The sequence below is a fragment of the Scyliorhinus canicula genome, chromosome 8 (genome assembly GCF_902713615.1).
Source record: "Scyliorhinus canicula chromosome 8, sScyCan1.1, whole genome shotgun sequence".
In the NCBI taxonomy this organism is placed as follows: Eukaryota; Metazoa; Chordata; class Chondrichthyes; order Carcharhiniformes; family Scyliorhinidae; genus Scyliorhinus; species Scyliorhinus canicula.
Genome location: NC_052153.1, coordinates 177,510,306 through 177,523,589, shown reverse-complemented (window position 1 = coordinate 177,523,589; position 13,284 = coordinate 177,510,306). Strand labels below are relative to the sequence as shown.

Below are 13,284 nucleotides of genomic sequence, written 5' to 3'. Positions count from 1 at the left end.
CCGGAAAGATTGAGAATGTTCAGTCCCTGTTATTACAGGTCAGATTGGAGACCTCCCTTCCTATTTGTGTTTTTTGTAACTTCCTGTCCCGGTGCCATCGGCCATGTTTAGCATGATTTCAAAGATGGCCGCCTGGCTCAAGTTGTCCCAAGTGCAAATCAATCATCTCATTTGAAGAGGTTGACCAGATTCAACAGTGTGTGACATGCTGGAATAACAGAAAAGAGTTCCTTTGAATTTGCAATGAGGTGAACAATACACCTTTCTTACTGAATTTATTTGAATCCAAGACATCCAGCGTAAACCATTGAATGTTGAGGCAAGTGGAAAACACAACTCTATGTGTTTTTCAAGCTTGTTCAGGGACAATGAACACTTAAATTCATCTCAGTTTAGCATCAGGCTAGTTCATGTTTCACGTGAAGCATGAGCAGACGTGTCTGCCTCGTGGTCACTCAGTCGCATAGTGTGGCAAGAGCTTGAAGAGGAAAGTGTGAACCCCATTGCGATCTGATGTAATTTAAGCTCTATTAAAATCGAGACCCATTTTCAGGTAACATTGCTGGTTCCTACTGTGTTGCAGTGTTGGGAGAAATTATCCTTCCGACCTGCTCTCTGGAGTTACGCTGTGTAAGAGGTTTGAACTGACGAGCAGGGAGTTGCTGATAAGCTGCCAATGAACATCGAGGAAGCGAGAAAAATAATCCCGCACATCCTGCCTTCACCTTCAATCATGCTGATCTCGCTTAGTCCTCTTCAAGTACCGCAGGTCAGCTGAAAAGGGCTGTTAATAGTTTGACTACGTTACACTAATCCTTGCTCATGTCTCACTGCAGCTTGACAACACTGGGGCTCTTTGTTATCACTGCGGTATAAACACCATTGAAGACTTTGGTGCTCCACGCTCTGCTGGCGCAAGATATATTCAACAGAGTTTCAGTCTTAACCAGAGCGGTAAAGCTGTGCCACAGGTAAAGTGTTTTGTCCATTTTGTATTCGTGTCATTGTAAACCAAGTCTGAACAGCATAGTGATATGAATTGGTTTGTTGCCCTATTGCTTCTAGATATGAAGGTTGTGAGTTCTATTCCCACTGCCAACATATGAATAACAAAAGCCTTTTGGGTGAGAGTTTAATCTAACATCCTGCCCTGCTCTCTGAGGTGGCTTTGAAAGAACCCATGGCACTATTTTAAAGCTGGGTTATCCCCGGTGTTCTGGCAGGTATAAGAGGATAGTGGAGAGAGAAGGGAGCGAACGTTAGCTCCCTTCTCTCTCCACAGATACTGTCAGACCTGCTGAGATTGTCCAGCATTTTCTGTTTTTACTGCATCCGCAGTAATTTGCTTTTATATACGAGTACAATGGTTGTGTAACCGGGCTGATAATCCAGAGACCCGGACTAATGATCCCTCAGCAGGTTTCCAAAATCCCACCAGAGCAGCTGCCGAGTTTAAATTCAGTTTGTTAAATATTCTGCAATGTAACGCTAGTCTCATGAACAGTGGCCATGAAACGACTGGATTGTCATTCGATCCCGTTTGCAGTCAGGAATCTCCCTGTCTTACCTGGCCTGCCCTATTAGGGTGGGCGTCACGGTGGCACAGTGGTTAGCACTCCTGCCTCACAGCGCCAGGGACCCGGGTTCGATTCTCACCTTGGGTGACTGTGTGGAGTTTGCACGCTCTTCCCATGTCTGAGTGGGTTTCCTCTGGGTGCTCCGATTTCCTTCCACAGACCAAAGACGTGTAGGTTAGGTGGACTAGCCATGATCAATGCATGGGGTTATGGGGATACGGTGGGGAGTGAGCCTAGGTAGGATGCTCTTCCAGAGGGTGGGTTCAGGCTCGATGGGCTGAATGTCCTGTTTCTGTAGAGTAAGGATTCTATATGTGACTCCAGCCTCGCGGTACCAAGCTTGATGTTTAACTGCTATCTGAAATGGCCTAGCATGCCACTCAGTTGTTCCAAGGCCAATTAAGGATGGACAATAATTTTTGGTGACATCTGCATCCTGTGAATGAATAAATTCACCGCCACAAAAAGAAATTATTTCATCAGTATCACATGACTGCTGTTTGTAGGTTCTTGTGAAAATTGGCCCCCGTGCTTCCTACAGTACAACACTGATCACATCTCAACAGTATTTCATTGGCTGTAAAGCGCTTTGGGATATCGGGAGGTCATGAAAGAGGCTCTGTAATTGATTGTCTTTCCTTCTTTGCACTGACAGCACAGATAATTGAAACATGAGGTTGTGCCAGTAACATTGCCTATGATGTTTGAGAGTGCATTACGAAAAGTTTAACATGTAGTGAAACTTTGTATCATTTATATAAACCCTGAGGAATGGCCTGGAATGGCTTTGAACGTATTGATACAGCTCAGATTGTGTAAATGTGTCCTGCCTTTGGCCCTCGGTTCACCACACCATTTCTGATGTGGTCAGCAGCACTCTCACCTTCACCTCCAACGATAACATCGCTCCAGAACTATTGCTCTCTTCCTTCACAGCTGTTCTTCCTCGAATGCCCCCATCTCTTCTCCTCTCCCTGAAGTACAATGGGTGCAGACATGAATGATGTCACTGACCACTGGATTAGTTGTCCACTGCTAGATCTGGCTGGGCCACTTGAAGTACCATCGGGTCTTGTTCTCGCCTGCTAAAACTGCCAGTACATCTTGCGATAATGTGATCTTAAAATGCATTGAGTTTCCACAAGTACACTTATCACACCAAGATCTTTAGGCCTAGATCTATCTCACCACACCTCGCTTGACTCCTCCGCTCTCTTTAAATTGAGACTGCTCATCTGACATCAGTAATTGATCAGAACTTTCTTCCAAATAAATATTGGGAAGACTGAAGCCATACTACACCACTTGATCTCGTTCCCTGGCAACTGTATGAAGCTGAACCAGACTGTTTGCAATCTTGATGTCACATTTGACACTGAGAATAGTTTCCGACCACATGTATAAACCATCATTAAGGCCACCTCTGTAACATCACCAGACTCTGCCCCTGCCTGAGCTCATATGCTGCTGAAACAGAGTAATGCCCGAGGCCCAACCAACTTCAACAGCTTCATCAATGGTCTTCCCTCCATCGTAAGGTCAGAAGTGGGGGTGTTTGTGGATGAATGCACAATGTTCACCAACATTCATGACACCTCAGACACTGAAGCAGCCCAGGCCCACATGCAGTGAGACCTGACCATATTCAGGCTTGGACTGATGAGTGGCAGTTAACATTCACACGACACAAGTCCTAGGCCATGACCATCTCCTTCAAGAGAGAATTTTACCATCTCCCCTTGACAGTCTAAGCTATTACCATCTCTGCAACCCCACTGTCAAGATCCTCAAGGTTACCATAAACAGAAACTGAATTGACCAGACATATAAATAGTGTGGCTCTAGGGGCAGATCAGAGGCTGGGTACTCTGCTCACCTCCTGACTCCCCAAAGCCTATCCACCACCTCCAAGATACAAGTCAGGAGTCTGATGGAATACTCTCCACTTGCCTGGATGAGTGCAGCTCCAATAACACTCCAGTAACTCAACACCATCCAGGACAAAACAGCTCACATGATTGGCCCGACATCCACCACCTTAAACTTTCACTCCTTCCACCACTGACACACAGTAGCAGCAGTGCACTGCATTTACACGATACACTGCAGGAACTCACCAAGGCTCCTTTAATAGCACCCTCCAAACCCATCTATCACCTTGAAGGACAAGGACATGGAAACACCACCACCTGCAAATTCTCCCCAAGTCACGTACCATCCTGAGCTGAAACTATGTCACCGTTCCTTCCCTGTCACAGAGTCAAAATTCCGGAACTCTCTGCCTATCAGCACTGTGGGTGTACCTACACCACATGGACTGCTGCGGTTCAAGAAGGCAACTCACCACCACCTTCCCGAGGGCAATTGGGGATGGGCAATAAAGCTGGCCGAGCCCGTGATGCCCACGTCCCATGACTGAATAAACAAAATGCTTCCTGCCAAAATTCTTCCTGCCAAAGTGGAAAAGTTCACACTTTCTCAACTGTACGCCATCTGCCAAATTGTTGCCCAGTCACTTATCTCTTGATAGGCTCCTTAATGTCCTCTTCACAACTTACTTTCCCTTACCTTAAAATAAAAGCAAAATATTGTGGATGCTGAAATCTGAAACAAAAACAGAAAATGCTGGAAACAAACCCTGCAGGTCTGGCTGTATCTGCGGAGAGAGAAAATAGAGTTAACGTTTTGAGTCTGTGTGGCCCTTCTGCAGAGCATCTTTTGGTTTTATAAACCACCTTTTTGCCATCAGTAAAAATACATTTAGTTCCTCCATCCAAGTTATTGATGTATATCTAAATGAGATACTAAATGAATTTCAGAGACATGGATAGAGCAGGGACAGGAATGGTTGTTGCAGGTTCCGGGGTTTAGGTGTTTTAGTAAGCTCAGAGAAGGGGGCAAAAGAGGGGGAGGTGTGGCGCTGCTAGTCAAGGACAGTATTACGGTGGCGGAAAGGATGCTAGATGGGGACTCTTCTTCTGAGGTAGTATGGGCTGAGGTTAGAAACAGGAAAGGAGAGGTCACCCTGTTGGGAGTTTTCTATAGGCCACCTAATAGTTCTAGGGATGTAGAGGAAAGGATGGCGAAGATGATTCTGGAAAAGAGCGAAAGTAACAGGGTAGTTGTTATGGGAGACTTTAACTTTCCAAATATTGACTGGAAAAGATATAGTTTGAGTACATTAGATGGGTCATTCTTTGTACAATGTGTGCAGGAGGGTTTCCTGACACAATATGTTGACAGGCCAACAAGAGGCGAGGCCACATTGGATTTGGTTTTGGGTAATGAACGAGGCCAGGTGTTAGATCTGGAGGTAGGTGAGCACTTTGGAAACAGTGACCACAATTCGGTGACCTTTACGTTAGTGATGGAAAGGGATAAGTATACCCCGCAGGGCAAGAGTTATAGCTGGGGGAAGGGCAATTATGATGCCATTAGACATGACTTAGGATGTGTTGGTTGGAGAAGTAGGCTGCAAGGGTTGGGCACACTGGATATGTGGAGCTTGTTCAAGGAACAGCTATTGCATGTTCTTGATAAGTACGTACCAGTCAGGCAGGGAGGAAGGGGTCGAGCGAGGGAACCGTGGTTTACCAAAGAAGTGGAATCTCTTGTTAAGAGGAAGAAGGAGGCCTATGTGAAGATGAGGCGTGAAGTTTCAGTTGGGGCGCTTGATAGTTACAAGGAAGCGAGGAAGGATCTAAAGAGAGAGCTGAGACGAGCAAGGAGGGGACATGAGAAGTCTTTGGCAGGTAGGATCAAGGAAAACCCAAAAGCTTTCTATAGGTATGTCAGGAATAAAAGAATGACTAGGGTAAGAGTAGGGCCAGTCAAGGACAGTGGTGGGAAGTTGTGTGTGGAGGCTGAGGAGATAAGCAAGATACTAAATGAATACTTTTTGTCAGTATTCACTCAAGAAAAAGATAATATTGTGGAGGAGAATGCTGAGACCCAGGCTATTAGAATAGATGGCATTGAGGTGCGTAGGGAAGAAGTGTTGGCAATTCTGGACAAGGTGAAAATAGATAAGTCCCCGGGGCCGGATGGGATTTATCCTAGGATTCTCTGGGAAGCCAGGGAAGAGATTGCTGAGCCTTTGGCTTTGATTTTTAGGTCATCATTGGCTACAGGAATAGTGCCAGAGGACTGGAGGATAGCAAATGTGGTCCCTTTGTTCAAGAAGGGGAGTAGAGATAACCCCGGTAACTATAGGCCGGTGAGCCTAACGTCTGTGGTGGGTAAAGTCTTGGAGAGGATTGTAAAAGATACGATTTATAATCATCTAGATAGGAATAATATGATTAGGGACAGTCAGCATGGTTTTGTGAAGGGTAGGTCATGCCTCACAAACCTTATCGAGTTCTTTGAGAAGGTGACTGAACAGGTAGACGAGGGTAGAGCAGTTGATGTGGTGTATATGGATTTCAGTAAAGCGTTTGATAAGGTTCCCCACGGTCGGCTATTGCAGAAAATACGGAGACTGGGGATTGAGGGTGATTTAGAGATATGGATCAGAAATTGGCTAGTTGAAAGAAGACAGAGAGTGGTAGTTGATGGGAAATGTTCAGAATGGAGTTCAGTTACGAGTGGCGTACCACAAGGATCTGTTCTGGGGCCGTTGCTGTTTGTCATTTTTATAAATGACCTAGAGGAGGGCACAGAAGGATGGATGAGTAAATTTGCAGACGACACTAAAGTCGGTGGAGTTGTAGACAGTGCGGAAGGATGTTGCAGGTTACAGAGGGACATAGATAAGCTGCAGAGCTGGGCTGAGAGGTGGCAAATGGAGTTTAATGTGGAGAAGTGTGAGGTGATTCACTTTGGAAAGAATAACAGAAATGCAGAATATTTGGCTAATGGTAAAATTCTTGGTAGTGTGGATGAGCAGAGGGATCTCGGTGTCCATGTACATAGATCCCTGAAAGTTGCCACCCAGGTTGATAGGGTTGTGAAGAAGGCCTATGGTGTGTTGGCCTTTATTGGTAGAGGGATTGAGTTCCGGAGCCATGAGGTCATGTTGCAGTTGTACAAAACTCTAGTATGGCCGCATTTGGAGTATTGCGTACAGTTCTGGTCGCCTCATTATAGGAAGGACGTGGAAGCTTTGGAACGGGTGCAGAGGAGATTTACCAGGATGTTGCCTGGTATGGAGGGAAAATCTTATGAGGAAAGGCTGATGGACTTGAGGTTGTTTTCGTTAGAGAGAAGAAGGTTAAGAGGTGACTTAATAGAGGCATACAAAATGATCAGAGGGTTAGATAGGGTGGACAGCGAGAGCCTTCTCACGCGGATGGAGGTGGCTAGCACGAGGGGACATAGCCTTAAATTGAGGGGTAATAGATATAGGACAGAGGTCAGAGGTGGGTTTTTTACGCAAAGAGTGGTGAGGCCGTGGAATGCCCTACCTGCAACAGTAGTGAACTCGCCAACATTGAGGGCATTTAAAAATTTATTGGATAAGCATATGGATGATAAGGGCATAGTGTAGGTTAGATGGCCTTTAGATTTTTTCCATGTCGGTGCAACATCGAGGGCCGAAGGGCCTGTACTGCGCTGTATCGTTCTATGTTCTATGTTCTATATTTTAAATTGTTGAGGACCCAGCACTGATCTCTGTGGTACACCACTTATTACAACTTGTGAACCCGAAAATGACCCATTTATGCATACTCCCTATTTCTTTTTCACGTAGACCATAAGATATAGGAGCAGAATTAGACCGTTCAGCCCATCAAGTCTGCACTGCCATTCAATCATGGCTGATATGTTTCTCATTCTCCTGTCTTTTCCCTCAGACCCCTACTAATCAGTTACCAATTGTCTATCCATGCAAATCCATTCCCCCTGAGCTCTTATTTTTTTTCTGAGAACCTTTTACTGTGGCACATTGCCAAAAAGCTGCTTGAGATTGAATTACACATGTGCAGGTTCCTCTTTATCTGCGTCGCTTGTTGCTTCTCCAAAGAACTCCAATAAATTAGTCAAGCATTCACAATCCACTTTGACTCTGTCTGATTGCATAAAATTACTAAGTGCCCTGCTGTAACCTCCTTAATAATAGATTCCAGCATTTCCCCTCAGACAGCCATTAAAGATGGATAACTGTTACCAGAAAACAAGGAGCTACAGACCGGTGTAAGATAAAGGGATACAACGTATAAAACCCTTCTAATTAAAACAAACTCTTAAGGTCCAAATTCTTACTTTTGAGTATTAGGGCCCTCAGTTCTGTTTCACTTACAAGGTATGAATAACAAGTATATTTGAATCAAGTAGAACTTATTCAGCAAGATTTTATATTTACTTAACAAGAAGCAGTGAAGACAACATAGAAGTTTCACATCCAAGTACCGAGGAACTCTTGGTGTTGCCAGCAGAAGAGGTGTCTAATTCTTCTTTATCTTTGAAGTGATGTTGAACTGGGTCCAGATGAATCATACCCTGGAAGCCATGGTATCACTGGTCAGCAACGACCGCGGTTTCTCAACTTTTATCCCTCAGTACTCATTATTCAGCACTTCCTCATTTGGAGATATTCCAAATTCACCCCTTTTTCTTGACTACAAGACATCTTGTGTCACCCCCACCTCTGTAACTAGAGCCATATAGACTGAAGACAATGTTCATCCCTTTACCCCTGCTTCATGTGTCGTAAATTGAGGCACAGGTCTATTTCTTCCAGATACAAAAGAAGCCATAAATAAAGTCACATTCTTTCTGTCTACATATTTTAACTCAAGCACCACACTAAAACTATTAAGATTAGAAGCTAAGATTTCTTCCTTTCATATGAGAAAATAAAGTTCCCCTCTGGTTCAAATCAATTAAAGCAATACATACACGGTGTTTTTAAACACAAGGGGCTGGATTCTCGGCACAGGCTTGGAGGGTCGAAGGGCCTGTTCCTGTGCTGTACTTTTCTTTGTTCTCTGATTCTGGGGTTATGACCCAGGCCGGCGTGGGAATGGTGGCGTTTTATGCCAGATAAATTGGCGTGAAGCGGCTACCGATTCCCTGTTTGGCTGGGGGCTAGCATGCCGGCAGCGTAGAGCACCCGGCTCTAGCTGCCAATATGGCCTGGAGAAATGCCGGGTCCGTGACAGCACATGCGCACGGTGGCGGCCTACAGCGCCACGCCGTGCTACATGGCGGAGGCCGCTCGTGGACCCCACCCGTGCAATAGTGCCCACCCCCTTTACCGACTCGCGCAACTTGGACCAGTCCCTCACAGTGCCCCAAACCCCGAATAAAGCCCCCCCCTCCCCCACCCCGCCTGCGGGGTCCGCAGCCGCCACACTGTGTTCCCGATGGATGAGACCACAAGCGACTGACACCGTCGGGAATTTGGCCGGTCGGGGGCGGAGCATCGGGGGCGGGCCTCAGGCAATGTCCTGACGCCGCCCCTGATTTGGTTGGGTACTCCGATTCTCCGACCAATCGCTGAATGCGATTTCGGCTTCGGCGATCGGACAATCCAGCCCAAGGTCTTCCTAAATTCAGATTATTGAACTTAATACTGTTAACTACTCCTTCAAAGCAGAAAACACTGGAGTTCAGTCTTCGCCACACCATTAAAGTCACATGGGGCAGCATGGTAGCACAGTGGTTAGCACAGTTGCATCACAGCTCCAGGGTCCGAGGTTTGATTCCCGGCTTGGGTCACTGTCTGTGCAGAGTCTGCATATTCTCCTCGTGTCTGTGTGGGTTTCCTCCAAGTGCTCCAGTTTCCTCCCACAGTCCAAAAATGCGCAGGTTAGGTGGATTACCCATGCTAATTTGCCTTTAATGTCCAAAAAAAGGTTTGGTAGGGTTACTGTGGTACAGGGATAGGGTGAAGGTGTGGGCTTGGGTAGGGTGCTCTTTCCAAGGGCAGGTGCAGACACGATGGGCCAAATGGCCTCCTTCTGCACTGTAAATTCTATGATCTGTGATAAAGTCATCAAGTAAGCTTCTTTTCAAGCAATTTGTCTTTGTTTCCCCCAATTACCTTGATTGTTAATTTCCCAACAGAAATTCAAACCAAACCTTTTAATTTAAACTTGGTTACAGAATAAAATCCATGCCCTGCTGTATCCTTCACAGCGCCAGGGACCTGGGTTTGATTCCCGGCTTGGGTCACTCTGTGCGTGAGTTGCACGGGTATCCTCTCCCAAATCCCAAAAGACATGCTTGTTAGGTGATTTGGACATTCTGAATTCTCCCTCAGTGTACCCGGACAGACGCCGGAGTGTGGCGGCCAGGGGAATTTCACAATAACTTCATTGCAGTGTTAATGTAAGCCTACTTGTGACACTAATAAAGATTATTAAACAGTTGCCCTCTGAAAGATGTTAATGATGGGTAAAGGTTACCAGAAAACAAGGATCTACAAGCTAGTGCACATGACCATCAGTTATTGGGAAAGTGCGGGAATCAATCATTAAGCAAGTCACTTGGAAATGCACTTGGAAAATCAAAGTGTGATCAGAAAGAGCTAAAATGACTTTATGAAAAATAAAATGCGTTTAAGAAATTTATAGAAGATTTTTGAGGATGTAATGAGTAGGGGAAACAGTAGATGTCATTGGCTTGAATTTCCAAAAGACGTTCCAAGAAGGTGCATACAAATGGTTAATATGCAAGATAAAGAACCCGGGAGTTGGGGATAACATATTAGCATGGATAGCGGATTGGTTATCGGACAGCAAACAAAGAGTAGGGATACAACCACATGAAAAAGGAGAAGGTAACTGTGACATTGTCAAGCTTGCAGACTGTAACTCGTGCAGTGTCACAAAGATCAGCCTGATAACCATAGCTGTTTAGAACATAGAACATACAGTGCAGAAGGAGGCCATTCGGCCCATCTAGTCTGCACCGACCCATTTAAGCCCTCACTTCCACCCTATCCCTGTACCCCAATAACCCCTCCTAACCTATTTGGCCACTAAGGGCAATTTATCATGGCCAATTCACCTAATCTGCACGTCTTTGGACTGGGGGAGGAAACCGGAGCACCCGGAGGAAACCCCGCAGACACAGGGAGAACGTGCAGACTCCGCACAGACAGTGACCCAAGCCAGGAATCGAACCTGGGACCCTGGAGCTGTGAAGCAACTGTGCTAACCACTATGCTACCGTGCTGCCCACAATAGTCTTTTGGCCAGATTGTCCTACCGGTGGGAAGGTCAAAGCTTATTGAACGATAGAATGGATACAAGGGATTGAGTGGCCTCCCTTTATTCCTGGTGTAGCTCTGAGGAAATTCATGGGGCGGGATTCTCCTTTGGCTGGATCCCCTGCTTCGCTGGCTGCGCACTCACGGCGGCGGATTTCTCGATGGCAGGTGGATCGAACCTGGGACCCTGGCGCTGTGAAGCTACAGTGCTATCAACCTGTGCTACCGTATAATAATCTATATTAATGATTTGGACACAGAGACACAGAGTAATGCATTTAACTTCACTGATGATACAAAGCTATGTGGGAATGCAAACTGTGAAGAGGACACAGACAGGTTGCAAAGAGATATAAGCTGGTTTAGTGAGTGGAAAACAAGATGGCAGATATGACGTGTGGAAATGTGAGATGATTCACTTTGATCATATAAGAGCAGAATATTTTATTAAAAGTCATGAAACGTGAAAATATTGATGCCCAGGGGGACTTGGGTGTACTCGTATGAGGAACAAAGAAAGTGAGCATCCCGGTACAGTCAGCAATTAGGCAAATGGCACTTTGGCCTTCATTGCAAGGGGATTGGAATACAAGTATAAAGACGTCTTGCTACGATTGTACAGAGATTTATGAGACTACATATGAGTGCAGTTCCCCCCAACCCCGCCACCACCCCATGACATGTTTTCTAACGGTGGATGTGGCTCTCCATTGGCCATTGATCTTCCAGTCCCTGCGAGGTCCACTGTGTTTTGAGTGGCCTGCCGATTCCCCCCCCAGCGAGGAATTCACCACGAGGGACGGGAATGTAAGATCCTTCTTGCAGGAAGTACCGAACATGCTATCCTTGGTCTCCATATTTAAGGAAGGATATATTGGCCTTGGAGGCACCAAATTGACTTGCCTGGGATTCGAGAGAATCCCCGTAATGAGAGGCTGAGTAAATTGGGTCAGTGTTCTCTGGAGTTTCAAACAATGTGAGGCGACTTCATTGAAACATTCAAGGTTCTGAAGGGGCTGGACAGGGTCAAAACTGAAAGGTTGTTTCCACTGGCTGGTAAATTCAGAACACAGTCTCGAGATAAGGAGTTGGTCGTTTGGACAAGAGGAGAAATTTCTTCATTCAAAAGGTTGGTCAATCTTTGAGATTTTCTACAACAGAGCATTATGGGTGCTTCACCACTGAATATATTTAAGTCTGGGAACGACAGATTTTTGGTCTCTTCAGAAATCAAGGGATGTAAGGAATGGGCGGGAAAGTGGAGTTGAAGCCAAAGATGCCCTTAATGCCAGCAAAACTAAAGAGCTGGTCATCGACTTCAGGAAGCAAAGTACTGTACACACCCCTGTCAGCATCAATGGAGCTGAGGTAGAGATGGTGAGCAGTTTCAAATTCCTAGGGGTGCACATCACCAAAAATCTATCCTGGTCCACTCATGTCGACGCTATCACCAAGAAAGCACAACAGCGCCTTTACTTCCTCAGGAAACTAAGGAAATTTGGCATGTCTACATTAACCCTTACCAACTTTTACAGATGCACTATAGAGAGCATCCTATCGGGCTGCATCACAGCCTGGTATGGCAACTGCTCGGCCCAGGACCGCAAGGAACTTCAGAGAGTCGTGAATACCGCCCAGTCCATCACACGAACCTGCCTCCCATCCATTGATTCCATCTACACCTCCCGCTGCCGGGGGAAAGCAGGCAGCATAATCAAGGATCCCTCCCACCCGGCTTACTCACTTTTCCAACTTCTTCCATCGGGCAGGAGATTCAGAAGTCTGAGAACACGGATGAACAGACTCAAAAACAGCTTCTTCCCCACTGTCACCAGACTCCTAAATGACCCTCTTATGGACTGACCTCATTAACACTACACCCATGTCTGCTTCATCCGATGCCGATGCTTATGTAGTACATTGTATATATTGTGTTGCCCTATTATGTATTCTCATGTATTTTCTTGAATTCTGTTTAATTCCCTTTTCTTCCCATGTACTGAATGATCTGTTGAGCTGCTTGCAGAAAAATACTTTTCACTGTACCTCGGTACACGTGACAATAAACAAATCCAATCCAATCCAAGATGAGCCCTAATGGTATTGAATGGCGGAACAGGTTCAATGCACTATTTGGTTTATTCCTGTTCCTATTTCTCATGTTCTCATGCTCATAAATTGTGGGTATCCGTAGCACGAAACCCAATGTCCCAGGTTCTGTCATATTTGCGTCACATGGTCAGAAGAATGATTCTCTTGAGTGTTCGGGAATGATTCACTTACATTTTGTGTTACTGATGGGAGACGGGAATGAGTTTTCTGGGAGACCTGATTGAGGTGTGCAAGATCATGACTGGTTTAAACAAATTAGCTGATAGATAATGGATGAAGGAACAGAAATTTAAGATTTTGGTATAATAATAATAATCACTTATTGTCACACGTTGGCTTAAATAAAGTTACTGTGAAAAGCCCCTAGTCGCCACATTCCGGCGCCTGTTCGGGGAGACCGGTACAGGAATTGAACCCGCCCTGCTGGCATTACAAGCC

At 45.7% G+C, this 13,284-nt stretch overlaps 1 protein-coding gene across 6 annotated transcripts in view; it reads left to right on the top strand.

Annotated features, from left to right (window-relative positions):
* The window catches only part of wdr17 (WD repeat domain 17), a 233,209-nt gene that overhangs the window by 7,981 nt on the left and 211,944 nt on the right, over nucleotides 1-13,284 (top strand). For 5 of the 6 annotated variants that reach the window (XR_005461662.1, XM_038805765.1, XM_038805764.1 and 2 more), the window contains exon 2: nucleotides 837-971. The gene's annotated coding sequence lies outside the window, so the exon portion shown is untranslated. Of the gene's footprint in view, nucleotides 1-805; nucleotides 972-13,284 lie in introns of those variants that run through there. The other variant, XM_038805767.1, reaches the window with a different exon arrangement.